Source organism: Hyla sarda, unplaced genomic scaffold, assembly GCF_029499605.1.
Source record: "Hyla sarda isolate aHylSar1 unplaced genomic scaffold, aHylSar1.hap1 scaffold_172, whole genome shotgun sequence".
Taxonomy (NCBI): Eukaryota; Metazoa; Chordata; class Amphibia; order Anura; family Hylidae; genus Hyla; species Hyla sarda.
In genome coordinates this window covers 12191-27915 of record NW_026608360.1, presented here as the reverse complement: position 1 = coordinate 27915, position 15725 = coordinate 12191, and the positions used below count along the sequence as shown (strand labels likewise).

General features: G+C 46.4%; 7 non-coding genes across 7 annotated transcripts; all 7 read left to right on the top strand.

The window, feature by feature from the left end:
* The first annotated feature begins 831 nt into the window (after nt 1-831).
* On the top strand, nt 832-1022 carry LOC130312605 (U2 spliceosomal RNA). Its single transcript, XR_008860712.1, has one exon. It is a non-coding gene; the product is annotated as a U2 spliceosomal RNA (small nuclear RNA).
* Nucleotides 1023-3095: 2073 nt separating this feature from the next.
* LOC130312594 (U2 spliceosomal RNA) lies at nt 3096-3286 on the top strand. Its single transcript, XR_008860704.1, has one exon. It is a non-coding gene; the product is annotated as a U2 spliceosomal RNA (small nuclear RNA).
* A 2087-nt stretch (nt 3287-5373) lies between these two features.
* On the top strand, nt 5374-5564 carry LOC130312582 (U2 spliceosomal RNA). Its single transcript, XR_008860692.1, has one exon. It is a non-coding gene; the product is annotated as a U2 spliceosomal RNA (small nuclear RNA).
* Nucleotides 5565-7650: 2086 nt separating this feature from the next.
* LOC130312570 (U2 spliceosomal RNA) lies at nt 7651-7841 on the top strand. The gene has a single exon (XR_008860681.1). It is a non-coding gene; the product is annotated as a U2 spliceosomal RNA (small nuclear RNA).
* A 2093-nt stretch (nt 7842-9934) lies between these two features.
* LOC130312566 (U2 spliceosomal RNA) lies at nt 9935-10125 on the top strand. The gene has a single exon (XR_008860677.1). It is a non-coding gene; the product is annotated as a U2 spliceosomal RNA (small nuclear RNA).
* A 2079-nt stretch (nt 10126-12204) lies between these two features.
* On the top strand, nt 12205-12395 carry LOC130312559 (U2 spliceosomal RNA). Its single transcript, XR_008860670.1, has one exon. It is a non-coding gene; the product is annotated as a U2 spliceosomal RNA (small nuclear RNA).
* A 2083-nt stretch (nt 12396-14478) lies between these two features.
* On the top strand, nt 14479-14669 carry LOC130312547 (U2 spliceosomal RNA). Its single transcript, XR_008860659.1, has one exon. It is a non-coding gene; the product is annotated as a U2 spliceosomal RNA (small nuclear RNA).
* Nucleotides 14670-15725: the final 1056 nt, after the last annotated feature.

Below are 15725 nucleotides of genomic sequence, written 5' to 3'. Positions count from 1 at the left end.
GATATTGCAGCCGCTGCTGTGTCCAGGCCCAGGAGCCTTAGCACTGTGCTGTGATGTCACTCAATACCACTGACATCACTAGGTGTAAACAACATCTCTCCTTTGCTGTGTATGTGACTATGGAGCTGTTTGGTGATGTCGTCTATTATGGCCTTCATAGAAGCAACAGGAGATTGTTGCATCCATCTAGAACCCTCAGAACTACAGTGCTATGATGTCACTCACTTCCACAGCCTTGCAGAGTGTAAACAACAACAACCCAGCTTTGTTGTGTATGTAACCATAGGGATTTGTGATGTCACCTAGAACCTTCACAGCAGCGACAGCTTTATGAGGAGCATCAGCACTGCTCTGCCTGAGCAGAACCATCACCGCCATAGGTTGTCAAATAACCCGGGTTTAACCCACACAGGTAAGTCCAATGGGGTGCAGGCATGTCCTCTATGCTTACAGCTTCCCGTGGGTGTTGGTTTGATACCGTTTGGGGACAGCCAAGGAGGCATCTGCAGGCAACAAAGGTAGGTGTGTGCTTGTGTGTGTGTTTCCTATGCAGATCCTAAGCCCAGTGTCACATGCAAGTAGGAGGAGTAAGAAGGGTTCCTGGCAAATCCGGGTTATGGATTGCATTTAAAAAGGCCCCGTGGGAGTGCAATGGGCCCCTGTCTTGCTGCTTAGCAATAATGGTATGGGTTTAGGTTCTGCTGTGTGTACTGGTGGTTGACTGCCCCCCAGCCCAGAGTGTGCATGGAAAATTGTCTGGCAGCCTCCCTGACAGCAAGCAGTGATAGTGCCCATGAAGGGCACCTTGTTGGGCCCGCCCCTTTCACGGTTATCGCTTCTCGGCCTTTTGGCTAAGATCAAGTGTAGTATCTGTTCTTATCAGTTTAATATCTGATACGTCCCCTATCTGGGGACCATATATTAAATGGATTTTTGAGAACGGGGGCCGATTTCGAAGCTTGCTTCCGTCGCCCTATGCATTGACCCGATATGGCAGTATCTTCGGGTACAGTGCACCACCCCCTTACAGGGTTAAAAAGAAAGATTCCTACTTTCATTGCTACCTGCTTGCTGGCTAGCCAGCTAGCCAGCCCTGTGGGCCTTGCTGCTGCTGCAGCCAAAAAACAAAAGGTGGTGCTGCTGCTGCTTCTGCTGCTTCTGCTTCTGCTTGTGTCTGGCCGCTGTTGGAGCGTCCAGGCACAGGACTTCTGCTGCTGCTGACTAAATGGCCTCCTTAATTGGATCATTTGAGTAGCCAGCACACCTGTGCAGGTAGGGCATGACATGATAGGCAGCTGCCTTGATAGCGGGTGGGTGCTGAATGTTCCTAATTGACAAAATAAGATTAATGCTTATGAAGAAATATAAAATCTCATCCCTTCCCCAATATCGCGCCACACCCCTACCCCTTAATTCCCTGGTTGAACTTGATGGACATATGTCTTTTTTCGACCGTACTAACTATGTAACTATGTAACATAACATGGGGGGGGGGGGGGTCTCCTGGCTGTTCACACAGGTGTGTCATTGCTGTACATTGACCATGCATTGCTTCTGTGGTATTGCAAAGGCAAAGACAAATGCTTCCAGCCATCCATTGCACTAATGGATTGGTCATCAGCTGGCTGTCTATGTCCCGCATCAATATAGACCAAAGTACAGAGGGTTAGGCTATGCTATTGTGCACCTACCTGATGCATCAGAAGGTGCGAGGCCCTTGCTAAATTCTGTGCACAGACTTTGAGATCTATACTTTAGACTGTATCTAAACCTGCTCCAACATGGACTGACATTCTGGCCTACTTTCAGCCGATGCGACTTGTCTGTCGCTGAACAGTCGCTTTTTATGTATTCAGCACCTATGTATAATGTTGTAAAAATGCTCTAGAAGCTAAAGTCGCAGAAATGTCACACATATTTGGCCTGCAACTTTCTGTGCGACAAATTCAGACAGGAAAAATCAGTATAAATCCTTAGAAAATTATCCCCCAGTGTCTCCATCTGCTGGCGGTATTGAATAAGCATTGCTGCACTGATGGGGTATGCATTAGACGAAAAAAAAGAAGAAAAAGAAGAATAATACGCCCAGAAAAGAGGCGAAAAGGAGAAAAACGTAAAAAAACGTGAAAAAAAAGTAAGAGGAAGAGAAGGGAAAAAAAGGTGGAAATGGGTTTAAAAGTGATTTCGGCGGAGAAATATATATATATATATATATATATATACGCGCACACACACACATATATATAAACGTATTCTCCGTTGAGATATTGCAGCCGCTGCTGTGTCCAGGCCCAGGAGCCTTAGCACTGTGCTGTGATGTCACTCAATACCACTGACATCACTAGGTGTAAACAACATCTCTCCTTTGCTGTGTATGTGACTATGGAGCTGTTTGGTGATGTCGTCTATTATGGCCTTCATAGAAGCAACAGGAGATTGTTGCATCCATCTAGAACCCTCAGAACTACAGTGCTATGATGTCACTCACTTCCACAGGCCTTGCAGAGTGTAAACAACAACAACCCAGCTTTGTTGTGTATGTAACCATAGGGATTTGTGATGTCACCTAGAACCTTCACAGCAGCGACAGCTTTATGAGGAGCATCAGCACTGCTCTGCCTGAGCAGAACCATCACCGCCATAGGTTGTCAAATAACCCGGGTTTAACCCACACAGGTAAGTCCAATGGGGTGCAGGCATGTCCTCTATGCTTACAGCTTCCCGTGGGTGTTGGTTTGATACCGTTTGGGGACAGCCAAGGAGGCATCTGCAGGCAACAAAGGTAGGTGTGTGCTTGTGTGTGTGTTTCCTATGCAGATCCTAAGCCCAGTGTCACATGCAAGTAGGAGGAGTAAGAAGGGTTCCTGGCAAATCCGGGTTATGGATTGCATTTAAAAAGGCCCCGTGGGAGTGCAATGGGCCCCTGTCTTGCTGCTTAGCAATAATGGTATGGGTTTAGGTTCTGCTGTGTGTACTGGTGGTTGACTGCCCCCCAGCCCAGAGTGTGCATGGAAAATTGTCTGGCAGCCTCCCTGACAGCAAGCAGTGATAGTGCCCATGAAGGGCACCTTGTTGGGCCCGCCCCTTTCACGGTTATCGCTTCTCGGCCTTTTGGCTAAGATCAAGTGTAGTATCTGTTCTTATCAGTTTAATATCTGATACGTCCCCTATCTGGGGACCATATATTAAATGGATTTTTGAGAACGGGGGCCGATTTCGAAGCTTGCTTCCGTCGCCCTATGCATTGACCCGATATGGCAGTATCTTCGGGTACAGTGCACCACCCCCTTACAGGGTTAAAAAGAAAGATTCCTACTTTCATTGCTACCTGCTTGCTGGCTAGCCAGCTAGCCAGCCCTGTGGGCCTTGCTGCTGCTGCAGCCAAAAAACAAAAGGTGGTGCTGCTGCTGCTTCTGCTGCTTCTGCTTCTGCTTGTGTCTGGCCGCTGTTGGAGCGTCCAGGCACAGGACTTCTGCTGCTGCTGACTAAATGGCCTCCTTAATTGGATCATTTGAGTAGCCAGCACACCTGTGCAGGTAGGGCATGACATGATAGGCAGCTGCCTTGATAGCGGGTGGGTGCTGAATGTTCCTAATTGACAAAATAAGATTAATGCTTATGAAGAAATATAAAATCTCATCCCTTCCCCAATATCGCGCCACACCCCTACCCCTTAATTCCCTGGTTGAACTTGATGGACATATGTCTTTTTTCGACCGTACTAACTATGTAACTATGTAACATAACATGGGGGGGGGGGGGGGGTCTCCTGGCTGTTCACACAGGTGTGTCATTGCTGTACATTGACCATGCATTGCTTCTGTGGTATTGCAAAGGCAAAGACAAATGCTTCCAGCCATCCATTGCACTAATGGATTGGTCATCAGCTGGCTGTCTATGTCCCGCATCAATATAGACCAAAGTACAGAGGGTTAGGCTATGCTATTGTGCACCTACCTGATGCATCAGAAGGTGCGAGGCCCTTGCTAAATTCTGTGCACAGACTTTGAGATCTATACTTTAGACTGTATCTAAACCTGCTCCAACATGGACTGACATTCTGGCCTACTTTCAGCCGATGCGACTTGTCTGTCGCTGAACAGTCGCTTTTTATGTATTCAGCACCTATGTATAATGTTGTAAAAATGCTCTAGAAGCTAAAGTCGCAGAAATGTCACACATATTTGGCCTGCAACTTTCTGTGCGACAAATTCAGACAGGAAAAATCAGTATAAATCCTTAGAAAATTATCCCCCAGTGTCTCCATCTGCTGGCGGTATTGAATAAGCATTGCTGCACTGATGGGGTATGCATTAGACGAAAAAAAAGAAGAAAAAGAAGAATAATACGCCCAGAAAAGAGGCGAAAAGGAGAAAAACGTAAAAAAACGTGAAAAAAAAGTAAGAGGAAGAGAAGGGAAAAAAAGGTGGAAATGGGTTTAAAAGTGATTTCGGCGGAGAAATATATATATATATATATATATATATATATATATATATACGCGCACACACACACATATATATAAACGTATTCTCCGTTGAGATATTGCAGCCGCTGCTGTGTCCAGGCCCAGGAGCCTTAGCACTGTGCTGTGATGTCACTCAATACCACTGACATCACTAGGTGTAAACAACATCTCTCCTTTGCTGTGTATGTGACTATGGAGCTGTTTGGTGATGTCGTCTATTATGGCCTTCATAGAAGCAACAGGAGATTGTTGCATCCATCTAGAACCCTCAGAACTACAGTGCTATGATGTCACTCACTTCCACAGGCCTTGCAGAGTGTAAACAACAACAACCCAGCTTTGTTGTGTATGTAACCATAGGGATTTGTGATGTCACCTAGAACCTTCACAGCAGCGACAGCTTTATGAGGAGCATCAGCACTGCTCTGCCTGAGCAGAACCATCACCGCCATAGGTTGTCAAATAACCCGGGTTTAACCCACACAGGTAAGTCCAATGGGGTGCAGGCATGTCCTCTATGCTTACAGCTTCCCGTGGGTGTTGGTTTGATACCGTTTGGGGACAGCCAAGGAGGCATCTGCAGGCAACAAAGGTAGGTGTGTGCTTGTGTGTGTGTTTCCTATGCAGATCCTAAGCCCAGTGTCACATGCAAGTAGGAGGAGTAAGAAGGGTTCCTGGCAAATCCGGGTTATGGATTGCATTTAAAAAGGCCCCGTGGGAGTGCAATGGGCCCCTGTCTTGCTGCTTAGCAATAATGGTATGGGTTTAGGTTCTGCTGTGTGTACTGGTGGTTGACTGCCCCCCAGCCCAGAGTGTGCATGGAAAATTGTCTGGCAGCCTCCCTGACAGCAAGCAGTGATAGTGCCCATGAAGGGCACCTTGTTGGGCCCGCCCCTTTCACGGTTATCGCTTCTCGGCCTTTTGGCTAAGATCAAGTGTAGTATCTGTTCTTATCAGTTTAATATCTGATACGTCCCCTATCTGGGGACCATATATTAAATGGATTTTTGAGAACGGGGGCCGATTTCGAAGCTTGCTTCCGTCGCCCTATGCATTGACCCGATATGGCAGTATCTTCGGGTACAGTGCACCACCCCCTTACAGGGTTAAAAAGAAAGATTCCTACTTTCATTGCTACCTGCTTGCTGGCTAGCCAGCTAGCCAGCCCTGTGGGCCTTGCTGCTGCTGCAGCCAAAAAACAAAAGGTGGTGCTGCTGCTGCTTCTGCTGCTTCTGCTTCTGCTTGTGTCTGGCCGCTGTTGGAGCGTCCAGGCACAGGACTTCTGCTGCTGCTGACTAAATGGCCTCCTTAATTGGATCATTTGAGTAGCCAGCACACCTGTGCAGGTAGGGCATGACATGATAGGCAGCTGCCTTGATAGCGGGTGGGTGCTGAATGTTCCTAATTGACAAAATAAGATTAATGCTTATGAAGAAATATAAAATCTCATCCCTTCCCCAATATCGCGCCACACCCCTACCCCTTAATTCCCTGGTTGAACTTGATGGACATATGTCTTTTTTCGACCGTACTAACTATGTAACTATGTAACATAACATGGGGGGGGGGGGGGGTCTCCTGGCTGTTCACACAGGTGTGTCATTGCTGTACATTGACCATGCATTGCTTCTGTGGTATTGCAAAGGCAAAGACAAATGCTTCCAGCCATCCATTGCACTAATGGATTGGTCATCAGCTGGCTGTCTATGTCCCGCATCAATATAGACCAAAGTACAGAGGGTTAGGCTATGCTATTGTGCACCTACCTGATGCATCAGAAGGTGCGAGGCCCTTGCTAAATTCTGTGCACAGACTTTGAGATCTATACTTTAGACTGTATCTAAACCTGCTCCAACATGGACTGACATTCTGGCCTACTTTCAGCCGATGCGACTTGTCTGTCGCTGAACAGTCGCTTTTTATGTATTCAGCACCTATGTATAATGTTGTAAAAATGCTCTAGAAGCTAAAGTCGCAGAAATGTCACACATATTTGGCCTGCAACTTTCTGTGCGACAAATTCAGACAGGAAAAATCAGTATAAATCCTTAGAAAATTATCCCCCAGTGTCTCCATCTGCTGGCGGTATTGAATAAGCATTGCTGCACTGATGGGGTATGCATTAGACGAAAAAAAAGAAGAAAAAGAAGAATAATACGCCCAGAAAAGAGGCGAAAAGGAGAAAAACGTAAAAAAACGTGAAAAAAAAGTAAGAGGAAGAGAAGGGAAAAAAAGGTGGAAATGGGTTTAAACGTGATTTCGGCGGAGAAATATATATATATATATATATATATATATATATATATATACGCGCACACACACACATATATATAAACGTATTCTCCGTTGAGATATTGCAGCCGCTGCTGTGTCCAGGCCCAGGAGCCTTAGCACTGTGCTGTGATGTCACTCAATACCACTGACATCACTAGGTGTAAACAACATCTCTCCTTTGCTGTGTATGTGACTATGGAGCTGTTTGGTGATGTCGTCTATTATGGCCTTCATAGAAGCAACAGGAGATTGTTGCATCCATCTAGAACCCTCAGAACTACAGTGCTATGATGTCACTCACTTCCACAGGCCTTGCAGAGTGTAAACAACAACAACCCAGCTTTGTTGTGTATGTAACCATAGGGATTTGTGATGTCACCTAGAACCTTCACAGCAGCGACAGCTTTATGAGGAGCATCAGCACTGCTCTGCCTGAGCAGAACCATCACCGCCATAGGTTGTCAAATAACCCGGGTTTAACCCACACAGGTAAGTCCAATGGGGTGCAGGCATGTCCTCTATGCTTACAGCTTCCCGTGGGTGTTGGTTTGATACCGTTTGGGGACAGCCAAGGAGGCATCTGCAGGCAACAAAGGTAGGTGTGTGCTTGTGTGTGTGTTTCCTATGCAGATCCTAAGCCCAGTGTCACATGCAAGTAGGAGGAGTAAGAAGGGTTCCTGGCAAATCCGGGTTATGGATTGCATTTAAAAAGGCCCCGTGGGAGTGCAATGGGCCCCTGTCTTGCTGCTTAGCAATAATGGTATGGGTTTAGGTTCTGCTGTGTGTACTGGTGGTTGACTGCCCCCCAGCCCAGAGTGTGCATGGAAAATTGTCTGGCAGCCTCCCTGACAGCAAGCAGTGATAGTGCCCATGAAGGGCACCTTGTTGGGCCCGCCCCTTTCACGATTATCGCTTCTCGGCCTTTTGGCTAAGATCAAGTGTAGTATCTGTTCTTATCAGTTTAATATCTGATACGTCCCCTATCTGGGGACCATATATTAAATGGATTTTTGAGAACGGGGGCCGATTTCGAAGCTTGCTTCCGTCGCCCTATGCATTGACCCGATATGGCAGTATCTTCGGGTACAGTGCACCACCCCCTTACAGGGTTAAAAAGAAAGATTCCTACTTTCATTGCTACCTGCTTGCTGGCTAGCCAGCCAGCCAGCCCTGTGGGCCTTGCTGCTGCTGCAGCCAAAAAACAAAAGGTGGTGCTGCTGCTGCTGCTTCTGCTGCTTCTGCTTCTGCTTGTGTCTGGCCGCTGTTGGAGCGTCCAGGCACAGGACTTCTGCTGCTGCTGACTAAATGGCCTCCTTAATTGGATCATTTGAGTAGCCAGCACACCTGTGCAGGTAGGGCATGACATGATAGGCAGCTGCCTTGATAGCGGGTGGGTGCTGAATGTTCCTAATTGACAAAATAAGATTAATGCTTATGAAGAAATATAAAATCTCATCCCTTCCCCAATATCGCGCCACACCCCTACCCCTTAATTCCCTGGTTGAACTTGATGGACATATGTCTTTTTTCGACCGTACTAACTATGTAACTATGTAACATAACATGGGGGGGGGGGGGTCTCCTGGCTGTTCACACAGGTGTGTCATTGCTGTACATTGACCATGCATTGCTTCTGTGGTATTGCAAAGGCAAAGACAAATGCTTCCAGCCATCCATTGCACTAATGGATTGGTCATCAGCTGGCTGTCTATGTCCCGCATCAATATAGACCAAAGTACAGAGGGTTAGGCTATGCTATTGTGCACCTACCTGATGCATCAGAAGGTGGGAGGCCCTTGCTAAATTCTGTGCACAGACTTTGAGATCTATACTTTAGACTGTATCTAAACCTGCTCCAACATGGACTGACATTCTGGCCTACTTTCAGCCGATGCGACTTGTCTGTCGCTGAACAGTCGCTTTTTATGTATTCAGCACCTATGTATAATGTTGTAAAAATGCTCTAGAAGCTAAAGTCGCAGAAATGTCACACATATTTGGCCTGCAACTTTCTGTGCGACAAATTCAGACAGGAAAAATCAGTATAAATCCTTAGAAAATTATCCCCCAGTGTCTCCATCTGCTGGCGGTATTGAATAAGCATTGCTGCACTGATGGGGTATGCATTAGACGAAAAAAAAGAAGAAAAAGAAGAATAATACGCCCAGAAAAGAGGCGAAAAGGAGAAAAACGTAAAAAAACGTGAAAAAAAAGTAAGAGGAAGAGAAGGGAAAAAAAGGTGGAAATGGGTTTAAAAGTGATTTCGGCGGAGAAATATATATATATATATATATATATATATATATATATATATATATACGCGCACACACACACATATATATAAACGTATTCTCCGTTGAGATATTGCAGCCGCTGCTGTGTCCAGGCCCAGGAGCCTTAGCACTGTGCTGTGATGTCACTCAATACCACTGACATCACTAGGTGTAAACAACATCTCTCCTTTGCTGTGTATGTGACTATGGAGCTGTTTGGTGATGTCGTCTATTATGGCCTTCATAGAAGCAACAGGAGATTGTTGCATCCATCTAGAACCCTCAGAACTACAGTGCTATGATGTCACTCACTTCCACAGGCCTTGCAGAGTGTAAACAACAACAACCCAGCTTTGTTGTGTATGTAACCATAGGGATTTGTGATGTCACCTAGAACCTTCACAGCAGCGACAGCTTTATGAGGAGCATCAGCACTGCTCTGCCTGAGCAGAACCATCACCGCCATAGGTTGTCAAATAACCCGGGTTTAACCCACACAGGTAAGTCCAATGGGGTGCAGGCATGTCCTCTATGCTTACAGCTTCCCGTGGGTGTTGGTTTGATACCGTTTGGGGACAGCCAAGGAGGCATCTGCAGGCAACAAAGGTAGGTGTGTGCTTGTGTGTGTGTTTCCTATGCAGATCCTAAGCCCAGTGTCACATGCAAGTAGGAGGAGTAAGAAGGGTTCCTGGCAAATCCGGGTTATGGATTGCATTTAAAAAGGCCCCGTGGGAGTGCAATGGGCCCCTGTCTTGCTGCTTAGCAATAATGGTATGGGTTTAGGTTCTGCTGTGTGTACTGGTGGTTGACTGCCCCCCAGCCCAGAGTGTGCATGGAAAATTGTCTGGCAGCCTCCCTGACAGCAAGCAGTGATAGTGCCCATGAAGGGCACCTTGTTGGGCCCGCCCCTTTCACGGTTATCGCTTCTCGGCCTTTTGGCTAAGATCAAGTGTAGTATCTGTTCTTATCAGTTTAATATCTGATACGTCCCCTATCTGGGGACCATATATTAAATGGATTTTTGAGAACGGGGGCCGATTTCGAAGCTTGCTTCCGTCGCCCTATGCATTGACCCGATATGGCAGTATCTTCGAGTACAGTGCACCACCCCCTTACAGGGTTAAAAAGAAAGATTCCTACTTTCATTGCTACCTGCTTGCTGGCTAGCCAGCTAGCCAGCCCTGTGGGCCTTGCTGCTGCTGCAGCCAAAAAACAAAAGGTGGTGCTGCTGCTGCTTCTGCTGCTTCTGCTTCTGCTTGTGTCTGGCCGCTGTTGGAGCGTCCAGGCACAGGACTTCTGCTGCTGCTGACTAAATGGCCTCCTTAATTGGATCATTTGAGTAGCCAGCACACCTGTGCAGGTAGGGCATGACATGATAGGCAGCTGCCTTGATAGCGGGTGGGTGCTGAATGTTCCTAATTGACAAAATAAGATTAATGCTTATGAAGAAATATAAAATCTCATCCCTTCCCCAATATCGCGCCACACCCCTACCCCTTAATTCCCTGGTTGAACTTGATGGACATATGTCTTTTTTCGACCGTACTAACTATGTAACTATGTAACATAACATGGGGGGGGGGGTCTCCTGGCTGTTCACACAGGTGTGTCATTGCTGTACATTGACCATGCATTGCTTCTGTGGTATTGCAAAGGCAAAGACAAATGCTTCCAGCCATCCATTGCACTAATGGATTGGTCATCAGCTGGCTGTCTATGTCCCGCATCAATATAGACCAAAGTACAGAGGGTTAGGCTATGCTATTGTGCACCTACCTGATGCATCAGAAGGTGCGAGGCCCTTGCTAAATTCTGTGCACAGACTTTGAGATCTATACTTTAGACTGTATCTAAACCTGCTCCAACATGGACTGACATTCTGGCCTACTTTCAGCCGATGCGACTTGTCTGTCGCTGAACAGTCGCTTTTTATGTATTCAGCACCTATGTATAATGTTGTAAAAATGCTCTAGAAGCTAAAGTCGCAGAAATGTCACACATATTTGGCCTGCAACTTTCTGTGCGACAAATTCAGACAGGAAAAATCAGTATAAATCCTTAGAAAATTATCCCCCAGTGTCTCCATCTGCTGGCGGTATTGAATAAGCATTGCTGCACTGATGGGGTATGCATTAGACGAAAAAAAAGAAGAAAAAGAAGAATAATACGCCCAGAAAAGAGGCGAAAAGGAGAAAAACGTAAAAAAACGTGAAAAAAAAGTAAGAGGAAGAGAAGGGAAAAAAAGGTGGAAATGGGTTTAAAAGTGATTTCGGCGGAGAATATATATATATATATATATATATATATATATATATACGCGCACACACACACATATATATAAACGTATTCTCCGTTGAGATATTGCAGCCGCTGCTGTGTCCAGGCCCAGGAGCCTTAGCACTGTGCTGTGATGTCACTCAATACCACTGACATCACTAGGTGTAAACAACATCTCTCCTTTGCTGTGTATGTGACTATGGAGCTGTTTGGTGATGTCGTCTATTATGGCCTTCATAGAAGCAACAGGAGATTGTTGCATCCATCTAGAACCCTCAGAACTACAGTGCTATGATGTCACTCACTTCCACAGGCCTTGCAGAGTGTAAACAACAACAACCCAGCTTTGTTGTGTATGTAACCATAGGGATTTGTGATGTCACCTAGAACCTTCACAGCAGCGACAGCTTTATGAGGAGCATCAGCACTGCTCTGCCTGAGCAGAACCATCACCGCCATAGGTTGTCAAATAACCCGGGTTTAACCCACACAGGTAAGTCCAATGGGGTGCAGGCATGTCCTCTATGCTTACAGCTTCCCGTGGGTGTTGGTTTGATACCGTTTGGGGACAGCCAAGGAGGCATCTGCAGGCAACAAAGGTAGGTGTGTGCTTGTGTGTGTGTTTCCTATGCAGATCCTAAGCCCAGTGTCACATGCAAGTAGGAGGAGTAAGAAGGGTTCCTGGCAAATCCGGGTTATGGATTGCATTTAAAAAGGCCCCGTGGGAGTGCAATGGGCCCCTGTCTTGCTGCTTAGCAATAATGGTATGGGTTTAGGTTCTGCTGTGTGTACTGGTGGTTGACTGCCCCCCAGCCCAGAGTGTGCATGGAAAATTGTCTGGCAGCCTCCCTGACAGCAAGCAGTGATAGTGCCCATGAAGGGCACCTTGTTGGGCCCGCCCCTTTCACGGTTATCGCTTCTCGGCCTTTTGGCTAAGATCAAGTGTAGTATCTGTTCTTATCAGTTTAATATCTGATACGTCCCCTATCTGGGGACCATATATTAAATGGATTTTTGAGAACGGGGGCCGATTTCGAAGCTTGCTTCCGTCGCCCTATGCATTGACCCGATATGGCAGTATCTTCGGGTACAGTGCACCACCCCCTTACAGGGTTAAAAAGAAAGATTCCTACTTTCATTGCTACCTGCTTGCTGGCTAGCCAGCTAGCCAGCCCTGTGGGCCTTGCTGCTGCTGCAGCCAAAAAACAAAAGGTGGTGCTGCTGCTGCTTCTGCTGCTTCTGCTTCTGCTTGTGTCTGGCCGCTGTTGGAGCGTCCAGGCACAGGACTTCTGCTGCTGCTGACTAAATGGCCTCCTTAATTGGATCATTTGAGTAGCCAGCACACCTGTGCAGGTAGGGCATGACATGATAGGCAGCTGCCTTGATAGCGGGTGGGTGCTGAATGTTCCTAATTGACAAAATAAGATTAATGCTTATGAAGAAATATAAAATCTCATCCCTTCCCCAATATCGCGCCACACCCCTACCCCTTAATTCCCTGGTTGAACTTGATGGACATATGTCTTTTTTCGACCGTACTAACTATGTAACTATGTAACATAACATGGGGGGGGGGGGGGGGGTCTCCTGGCTGTTCACACAGGTGTGTCATTGCTGTACATTGACCATGCATTGCTTCTGTGGTATTGCAAAGGCAAAGACAAATGCTTCCAGCCATCCATTGCACTAATGGATTGGTCATCAGCTGGCTGTCTATGTCCCGCATCAATATAGACCAAAGTACAGAGGGTTAGGCTATGCTATTGTGCACCTACCTGATGCATCAGAAGGTGCGAGGCCCTTGCTAAATTCTGTGCACAGACTTTGAGATCTATACTTTAGACTGTATCTAAACCTGCTCCAACATGGACTGACATTCTGGCCTACTTTCAGCCGATGCGACTTGTCTGTCGCTGAACAGTCGCTTTTTATGTATTCAGCACCTATGTATAATGTTGTAAAAATGCTCTAGAAGCTAAAGTCGCAGAAATGTCACACATATTTGGCCTGCAACTTTCTGTGCGACAAATTCAGACAGGAAAAATCAGTATAAATCCTTAGAAAATTATCCCCCAGTGTCTCCATCTGCTGGCGGTATTGAATAAGCATTGCTGCACTGATGGGGTATGCATTAGACGAAAAAAAAGAAGAAAAAGAAGAATAATACGCCCAGAAAAGAGGCGAAAAGGAGAAAAACGTAAAAAAACGTGAAAAAAAAGTAAGAGGAAGAGAAGGGAAAAAAAGGTGGAAATGGGTTTAAAAGTGATTTCGGCGGAGAAATATATATATATATATATATATATATATATTATACGCGCACACACACACATATATATAAACGTATTCTCCGTTGAGATATTGCAGCCGCTGCTGTGTCCAGGCCCAGGAGCCTTAGCACTGTGCTGTGATGTCACTCAATACCACTGACATCACTAGGTGTAAACAACATCTCTCCTTTGCTGTGTATGTGACTATGGAGCTGTTTGGTGATGTCGTCTATTATGGCCTTCATAGAAGCAACAGGAGATTGTTGCATCCATCTAGAACCCTCAGAACTACAGTGCTATGATGTCACTCACTTCCACAGGCCTTGCAGAGTGTAAACAACAACAACCCAGCTTTGTTGTGTATGTAACCATAGGGATTTGTGATGTCACCTAGAACCTTCACAGCAGCGACAGCTTTATGAGGAGCATCAGCACTGCTCTGCCTGAGCAGAACCATCACCGCCATAGGTTGTCAAATAACCCGGGTTTAACCCACACAGGTAAGTCCAATGGGGTGCAGGCATGTCCTCTATGCTTACAGCTTCCCGTGGGTGTTGGTTTGATACCGTTTGGGGACAGCCAAGGAGGCATCTGCAGGCAACAAAGGTAGGTGTGTGCTTGTGTGTGTGTTTCCTATGCAGATCCTAAGCCCAGTGTCACATGCAAGTAGGAGGAGTAAGAAGGGTTCCTGGCAAATCCGGGTTATGGATTGCATTTAAAAAGGCCCCGTGGGAGTGCAATGGGCCCCTGTCTTGCTGCTTAGCAATAATGGTATGGGTTTAGGTTCTGCTGTGTGTACTGGTGGTTGACTGCCCCCCAGCCCAGAGTGTGCATGGAAAATTGTCTGGCAGCCTCCCTGACAGCAAGCAGTGATAGTGCCCATGAAGGGCACCTTGTTGGGCCCGCCCCTTTCACGGTTATCGCTTCTCGGCCTTTTGGCTAAGATCAAGTGTAGTATCTGTTCTTATCAGTTTAATATCTGATACGTCCCCTATCTGGGGACCATATATTAAATGGATTTTTGAGAACGGGGGCCGATTTCGAAGCTTGCTTCCGTCGCCCTATGCATTGACCCGATATGGCAGTATCTTCGGGTACAGTGCACCACCCCCTTACAGGGTTAAAAAGAAAGATTCCTACTTTCATTGCTACCTGCTTGCTGGCTAGCCAGCTAGCCAGCCCTGTGGGCCTTGCTGCTGCTGCAGCCAAAAAACAAAAGGTGGTGCTGCTGCTGCTGCTGCTGCTTCTGCTTCTGCTTGTGTCTGGCCGCTGTTGGAGCGTCCAGGCACAGGACTTCTGCTGCTGCTGACTAAATGGCCTCCTTAATTGGATCATTTGAGTAGCCAGCACACCTGTGCAGGTAGGGCATGACATGATAGGCAGCTGCCTTGATAGCGGGTGGGTGCTGAATGTTCCTAATTGACAAAATAAGATTAATGCTTATGAAGAAATATAAAATCTCATCCCTTCCCCAATATCGCGCCACACCCCTACCCCTTAATTCCCTGGTTGAACTTGATGGACATATGTCTTTTTTCGACCGTACTAACTATGTAACTATGTAACATAACATGGGGGGGGGGGGGGTCTCCTGGCTGTTCACACAGGTGTGTCATTGCTGTACATTGACCATGCATTGCTTCTGTGGTATTGCAAAGGCAAAGACAAATGCTTCCAGCCATCCATTGCACTAATGGATTGGTCATCAGCTGGCTGTCTATGTCCCGCATCAATATAGACCAAAGTACAGAGGGTTAGGCTATGCTATTGTGCACCTACCTGATGCATCAGAAGGTGCGAGGCCCTTGCTAAATTCTGTGCACAGACTTTGAGATCTATACTTTAGACTGTATCTAAACCTGCTCCAACATGGACTGACATTCTGGCCTACTTTCAGCCGATGCGACTTGTCTGTCGCTGAACAGTCGCTTTTTATGTATTCAGCACCTATGTATAATGTTGTAAAAATGCTCTAGAAGCTAAAGTCGCAGAAATGTCACACATATTTGGCCTGCAACTTTCTGTGCGACAAATTCAGACAGGAAAAATCAGTATAAATCCTTAGAAAATTATCCCCCAGTGTCTCCATCTGCTGGCGGTATTGAATAAGCATTGCTGCACTGATGGGGTATGCATTAGACGAAAAAAAAGAAGAAAAAGAAGAAT